This window comes from Abrus precatorius, unplaced genomic scaffold (assembly GCF_003935025.1).
Source record: "Abrus precatorius isolate BTA unplaced genomic scaffold, Abrus_2018 Scaffold7, whole genome shotgun sequence".
Lineage (NCBI taxonomy): Eukaryota > Viridiplantae > Streptophyta > Magnoliopsida > Fabales > Fabaceae > Abrus > Abrus precatorius.
Window position 1 is genome coordinate 14781672 of NW_020874417.1, and position 8230 is coordinate 14789901.

Genomic DNA, 8230 nt, shown 5'->3' on the forward strand with positions numbered 1-8230 from the left:
CCAACAAACTTCTTTAATTGGGAGACATGGAATACATCGTGAATTTGAGAACCTGCAGGTAACTTGATCTTGTATGCTACTGCACCAATTTGGTCCACAATTGGGTAAGGACCATAATACTTGGGAGACAATTTGGCATTGCTCCGAAATGCAACTGAGACTTGCCTATAGGGATGTAATTTTACATAGACCAATTCCCCAATTTGAAAGCTCCTGTCTGATCTATGTTTATTGGCAAGTTGTTTCATCCTCTCTTGGGCTCTCTTCATATGGAACTTGATTAATTTCAGCATCTCTTCTCTTTTCTGCAAGCTTCTGTCTATTAATTCAACCTTAGATTCTCCAGGAAGATAAGGTAGATGAGTAGGAGGAACTTGACCATATACTATCACATAAGGACTGGCTTTAATTGTGCTGTGATAAGTAGTATTGTACCACCATTCCGCTAGTGTCAACCACTTAGACCACTGAGATAAGTTTCAAGACATCTATTTACCACTTTAGATTGGCCATCTGTTTGTGGGTGGTAAGCAGTTGACAATTGAACCTGTATACCTTGAAGTGACATGAATTCCTTCCAAAATTGACTTACAAAAATAGGATCCCTATCACTGGTAATTGAGGCAGGAAACCCATGTAACTTGAAAACATTATCTAAGAAACTTTGAGCCACATCAGAAGCAGAGTAAGGATGTTTCAAGGCCATAAAATGAGCTGCTTTGCTTAATCTATCAATAACAACAAAGATGAATTGCTTACCAAAGGATTTAGGCAATCCTTCAATGAAGTCCATAGTGATGTGCTGCCAAACAAACTCAGGAATAGGCAAGGGTTGTAACATTCCAAGGGAAGCCGCATTCTCATATTTATTTCGCTGACACGTAACACATTGGTGCACAAATGACTTCACATCCCGAGACATTCCTTTCCAATAGACAACTGATTTAATTCTCTGCAAAGTGGCATCCCTTTCAGAATGACCTCCACAAGCAGAAGCATGAATCCAGAACAGTATATCAGTCCTCAACTGCATATCCTTTCCAACCACTAATCTCCCTTTCCTTCTCAGTTCTTCCTTTTGCCATGAATAATGCTTATGAGAAGAGCTACTGTATTGCAATTCTGCAATGATTCTTTGTGTTGCAAGATCAGTTTTCCATGACTGTTGAATCCTAGTAAGCATATCAGAATTAGGTTGATGGATGGCTACTACATTATATTGGATATGTTCAAGCCTTGACAAAGCATCTACTGCCACATTCTCATGTCCCTGTCTATATTCAATATGAAAATCAAACTCCATCAACTTGACTAGCCATTTTTGTTGAAAGTCAGTTGTAAGCCGTTGGTCTAAGATATACTTCAAACTGCGACGATCAGTTTTGATGATGAATTTTCTGTTGAGCAAATAATGCCTCCATTTCTGGACTGCAAACACTACAGCCAAAAGTTCTTTTTCATAAGTGGACAAGGACTGTTGTTGTTGATTTAAACTTCGACTAATAAATGCAATGGGATGGTGATCTTGCATGAGGACAGCTCCAATCCCCTGTCCAGAAGCATCAACCTCTACTACAAAATCTTTGGAAAAATCAGGTAAGGCCAAGACTGGTGCTTGTATAAGCTGCTGTTTCAAGTGAAGAAAAGCTTCCTTAGCTTGAGGAGTCCAGCAGAAATTATCCTTTTTTAACATATCCGTCAAGGGCTTAGCAACGGAACCATATCTACTAACAAATCGTCTATAATAACCCGTTAATCCTAAAAAACTTCTTAGCTGTTTTAGTGTTTGAGGTAATAGCCACTGCTTTACAACCTCTATTTTTGCAGGATCAGTAGAGACACCATCTTTAGAAATAAAGTGTCCGAGATATTCAACTTTAGGAACAGCGAAATAACATTTGGATTTCTTAGCATATAAGGAATTAGCCCTCATTGTTTGTAAGACCATGTGTAGGTGAACAAGGTGATCTGTCAAGCTCTTACTGTATATTAAGATATCATCAAAAAATACTAGCAAAAACTTCCTCAAATACTCCTGAAAAACAGCATTCATCAGGCCTTGAAAAGTTGTAGGTGCATTTGTAAGACCAAATGGCATGACCAAGTATTCATAGTGCCCACCATGAGTCTTGAATGCAATTTTATGAATGTCATCTACAGCCATTCGCACCTGATTATATCCAGACCGAAGGTCAATTTTGGAGAACACCACTGAACCATTAACTCATCCAATAGATCATCCACAAGAGGAATTGGAAACTTGTTTTTAATAGTGCCTTTGTTAAGTTCCCTGTAGTCAACACAAAGTCTCCACCCTCCATCTTTCTTCCCTACCAAAACGACTGGACTAGCATAAGGGCTATCACTATTCTGAATAAGGCCAGATTTGAGGTATTCTTGAACTAATCCATCAATGACATCTTTTTGCTGTTTGGCATACCTATAGGGTCTTTTACTAGCAGGATTGACTCCCTGTGCTAAGGGAATTTTATGATCATAACCTGGTCTCACAGGGGGAAGTTCAGTAGGCACCTGAAAAACATCATCAAATTTAAGCAAAAGAGTTTGAATGTCAGCAGGAAGTTCTAGTTGAGTGGCATGAGTTGTCAAGGAATGCAGAAGAGAGTTGCCACTATCATCTCCAACATTGAGCATTGATAAATGTACCCCAGAAGAAAGTGTCCGATGCAGTTGTTGTCTTCTTACTATTTTAAGTCCACTAGCTGAAGCTCCTCTTAAAACATGTTTTTTTCCTTCACAAAGAATTCCATAGTTAACTTGTGAAAGTTCCATGTGATGTCTCCTAAGGTCACCAACCATTCTATTCCCAAAACTAAATCACAGCATCCAAGTGGCAATAACAGCATATCAGAAACAAAGGTTGTATTCTGAATGGACCAAGAAAACCCTTTAACCACCTTAGATATTGACACCTTATTCCCATCAGCCACAGTGACAGAGACAGGTTCTCTGATAGCAATTTTACACCCCAATTTTTGAGCCAATTATACATCTAGGAAGTTATGTGTGCTACCACTGTCTATTAAGATGTGTAATGGTTTTTTCTAGCAGTAACCAGTCACTCTCATGGTTTTGAAACTAGCTATTCCTGTGAGTGCATGAACAGAAATCAAGGGTTCTAACCGATGATCCTGTTGTCTATCCTCCCTGTCTGATTCATCACTCAACTGATCCTCCAAGTCCTCAACCTCTAACACATGAATTCTGAGCTTTTTGTGGGTTAATCCATGTTCTGTGGTAAAAGGTTCATCACAGAAGTAGCATAGACCTTTAGCTCTCCTCTCACTCATATATGCAGGTGTCATGTTCCTAATGGTTTGTGCTTTGTGTTTGGTATGCATAGGTGTGGATTCTATTGGTTTAGGTGCGTCAGAAATTATAGGTGATTTAGAAGAAGATTGTGGCTTCTGCTTTTTTAGAAATGGTTTGAATTGAGGGCTATTTAAGGTAGAGGATTCATACATTTTTGCAAGGGAAAAGGCTTTTCGCACAGAATTAGGTTGGAACATGCGAACCATCATTGGAACATCTTGTTTTAACCCTCCCAAGAAACAACTTAATTGGTGTTCTTCAGATAATTCCACACGTGACACAATAGAATCGAATTCTTCATGATAGTCTGCAATAGAACTTTTCTGTCTCAACTTCATCAAATCTGCCATTGGATCCTCACAAATTTCCCCAAATCTATCAAGCAAGATTTGTGTATATTCAAGCCAAGATGGTAAATTTTCGAACCCCACTATTTTCACATAAGCACTATGCCATTGAAGTGCCTTTCCTTCAAAATGTACAACTGCTAACCTCACTTTATAATCATCAGGTGTGTTATCAACAGAAAAGAAAGTCTCACACTGGATTAACCATTGTTTAACCCCATCGCCGTTAAATCTTGGAAAATCTAAACGTGCCAATCGTGTATTGCAAGAATAGGAAGAAGATCTTCCACTTCGCTTTGGACTTCTAGACCCATAAGATGGTGGATTATCGTGTGCATGTTGCTGAAACAGTTCTTTCATGTTCTGGATCAAGGTTCGCTGCATCGATGCTGCAAGTTCCATGAATTTCGCTTCCATCTTGGTGCTGATACGTTCTTCAACTTCACGAACAGATGCTTGAGTGCGCGTGTTTTCCGCCATGAATGATTCCGAAGGAAGGACCAGACTGATATGGAGCGTCAACCTGACCTGTCAAATGTGAATTTTTTTTAAATTTTTTTTATCTAAATTATTTTAAGAAAATTTTAAACTAAGAGTAATTCAAAATAATTCTAAAAAAAATGAAATTATTATGTTTATTTTAAAAAGAGATAAATAAATAAAATATCAAGATAAAATATTTTAAGATTGTTTTCTTTAATTTCAAAAATGTAAAAAGAGAGAGAGGGTAATAATATTCTATAATTAATCCTTTCTCTCAATTCAAATTATTTTTTTTATTTAAAAATAAAAATATAAAAAATAATTTTTAGTTTAGGAAAAATAAAAAAAATCAAGTTGAAGTTTACCTAAATTTATTTAGTACAAAAATACAAAAAAGGGATAAATGTATAATTCATCCTATAATTAAATAAGCACAAATATATTCTGCTATATTGAAGGAATATCCATTAATATAATATAGAATTCAGATTTCATAAAAGTTTGGTATTTGTCTTGGATTATCATCAAACAAATATAACTTTTACATATAAGTCATGATTTTCAATTTCTTATAACTTTTCCTTAGAATAAACTGTCTAACAATTCAAGTGAAATACCACGTTATTCAAAGTGTAGCAATAAGCTAAAGTAAAATAATTTTAATTTATAAACCAACAAAAAAGTTATAAACCAAATAGCAAAACAAACTAACAAAGAAAGCAAGACAATAAGAATTTTAATTTATAAACTAGCAAAGCAAAATGACAAGAGTTTTAATTTTCAAATAAGCATGCAAAACTAATTATAAACCAAGAAGAAAATAAATTAACAAACCAAAGCAAAGTAGCAAGAGTTTTAATTTATAAACCAACATACAAGAAAAACATGACAAAACAAGTTATAAACTATCAGTAAAAAAAAAAAACGAAATAAAAAACAAGAATTTTAATTTATAAACTGATAAGTAAAATAAACACCAAAGCAAAACTAAATAACAAAAGCTATTATTTATAAATTAGCATGCAAAACAAGTTATAAACCAACGGGAAAACAAGGAAAACGAACTAGCAAAGTAGAGCAAAATAACAAAAGTTTTAAATTATAAACCAGTAACAAAACAAAGCAAAGCAAAGTAAAAATTTTACTGTAAAACTATACACATGTTGAATGCAATAATGGTGTAAATGGAATCAATTCAACCTTAAAATGAAGTTAGACACAGTAAAAAGATACACTGGCAACGTGGTAAGAGTGATATGCTCACGTATGTAGAAACTAAAAGTTGTTTGTAATGAAAGTAATCAAATTAGTTTTTGGTTTCCTACTTTGCTCTATGAAGAAAATCACACTATTTCACGAATAAAAATAAAAACCGCAAAGAATGAATGTGATTCCTACGGTAGGATTTAAATAAATACAAATTGCCAAGAACAAGTCAATTAAATCTATTTCTAGAAATTTTTTTCTAAACTTGTGTATTCCAAAACTTAAACTTGAGAAACAACAAATAAATTTCTCAGATAATATATCAATTACATTCATTTTCAAAACAAAATTTCTAAGTTTTTTTATTGTAAAATCTAAACTAAAAAAAAAAACGAGACAAGTTTCTCAAATAAGAAATACAAACTGAAATAGTAAGAACTTCAATTTTGAAGAAACAACCATGCAACCGCACCAATTTATCAAAAATTAGTAGCAAAATCAAACAAACAAGACACCTGTAATGCGATTCAAGTGACTAGAAATTCAATAAACTAATCAAAGATTGTTTCATGGTAAAAACGAACCTAAACAAGGTGGAAGTCAATTTAGAAAAGTGAGCAATGAAATCCAATAAATTTGCACTTCACTTACTCTTATATATACATCATAATATAAAGTTCACCGTAAGCTAATTAAACTTTCAATTAGACACAATTAAGGTCTCTAGTCTAGTGTGCATTCATAAAAGAATATTAAGTTTAGGGACAAAGATAATTTAGAAAATTCATCACATTCTATTAGGGTGTTTTCTTTGCAAAAGTTAATATAGCCGTAGAAGGGACTACGTTAAAAATAAAAATGACCTTTAAAAACGGATGTCCAAATAATATGATTTTGCATCATTTAAATAAATATCATAATTTGATTGGTTATTTATTAGAATTTTAAAAACTCCTAAATTACAAGATATCAAAAAAATTTCCAAACTACAATAGAATTTTAAAATATTCATCATATTATTGGAATGTTTATTGATTGGAAATGGTTGTGTTTATGTTTACATTTTTTAGTTTTCAAATGCTTATCTTTTTCTGGTTCATGAAGTAAATGAATTAGTCATGGAGTGCTATGAAGCCAAACAATGGTTTCTTCTTTCAAAGATTGCATTCCTTTTCTTACTAGAATGGTGTGTTATAGTTCCTTAGAAAATTTATTTGCTGGAACTATTGTCAAAATAATCGAAATAGCTGATCAATAATATAGTCTGAGGCATGTAAAACACTGTTCTTAAGAATTATTTCAGTGTAGTAAAAAATCCTTCAAGATACAATAGACTCTTCTTGTCTGAATGAAAAAGGCTCTCACGAAGTAGCAAAATTCTCTTACTTCAGTCTAATAGAATAGCTAAAAAGAAAAATAGAACATTAAAGAGAATGATAAATGCTCTTTTAATTAGTTCATGAGAAATTGGGGTCTATACTTGGCATATCTAAGGTTGACCATGCAAATAAGTCGGCATTTCTTGTCATCACTTTTTGAAGTGCCAGGTGCTCGTAGAAGGATAAACCTACTCCAAGGTACGTGATCTGCTTGAGTTTTTTCCTATTTGAAAAGATATCTTATCTTCATTGGGTTCAACCCGAGACCCTTCATTTATTCTTGGGTCGATTTCTACATCTAAATCAACCTCTGATCGAAGAGATATGATGTTGACATCTCATCTATGTGTAGGAAGCAATTTTATATGCAGGCTTGCAAAATAACATTCTCTGGCCATCTTTTGGTCTGCATGGACCGTGACAATTCAGCCTTTGTCTGAAGGGAATTTCATGGCCAAGTGAGGAGTAGATACTATGGCTTCAACTTGTTGAGGGATGGGCAGTCAAGTAGTATATTGTATGACATACTCGTATGTACTACTAGGTAAGTGACATTGATACATCTTCCATCTTGTTCTGATTCGAAAAAGGGTGTATAAATCTATGCATCCTCGAGTTTCCACTCACTCGCCTGAAAATCCGACCAGTGGTTCATTATACTTGCTCAATTCTTCTTCTGATATACCCAACTGCTTGAAGGTATTCCAATAAAGGATGTCAGCTGAGCTCCCTTGATCAATTAAGGTTTTACGAACTATGCAATTAAGGATATCAATACTTATAACCATGGAGTCATCCTGGACAAGGTCCACCCCCTGAAAATCTTTGTTAGTAAACATGATTGGAGGGATTCAGATTCTGCTTTCCAATGATATATGATTTACTAACCGAACATGCCTCAAATGTCTTTTCCTGGCTGAGTTGGTAGACCATCCTCCAACAAATCCTCATGCTATGGTGTTAATAATTCGACGAGGATACTTCTCGCGTTCGTCATGAAGCCTAATAGGTGGTTCCTTCGATCTACTGTGCTGCCTTTTTGTTCTTTCATCATATCTCCTTCATGGTTCGGTCTGGTAATCCCTTCCCCTCTCGGTATGGGTTTGTACAAATCCTTGTAGGTGTCTGACTTTAATTAAGTCTTCGATGCGGTCTTTAAAGGCTGTACATTCTTCAGTGGTATACCCTTTATTTCTGTGGTATCAACATGATTTTAACTTGTCCGCCCGAGGAGGGGTATTGGCATGCCTAAGGATGGTTAATATCTTAGTTGACAATGCTTGTTTGAGTAACCTTGACTGATTGGTGTTGAGGGTCGTGTTGGTAGTGTATTTAGGTCCTCTTGGTGGCCTTTCAGCTTCATGTTTGGAGGGCAAGTGTACCCATCAAGAAGTAATAAAGGGTTCTTAAATTAAGTTCCTAAAATATCGTCTCATAAGGATTGATTTTCAATTACTAATAATTTTCTAATTCAATTGTTTA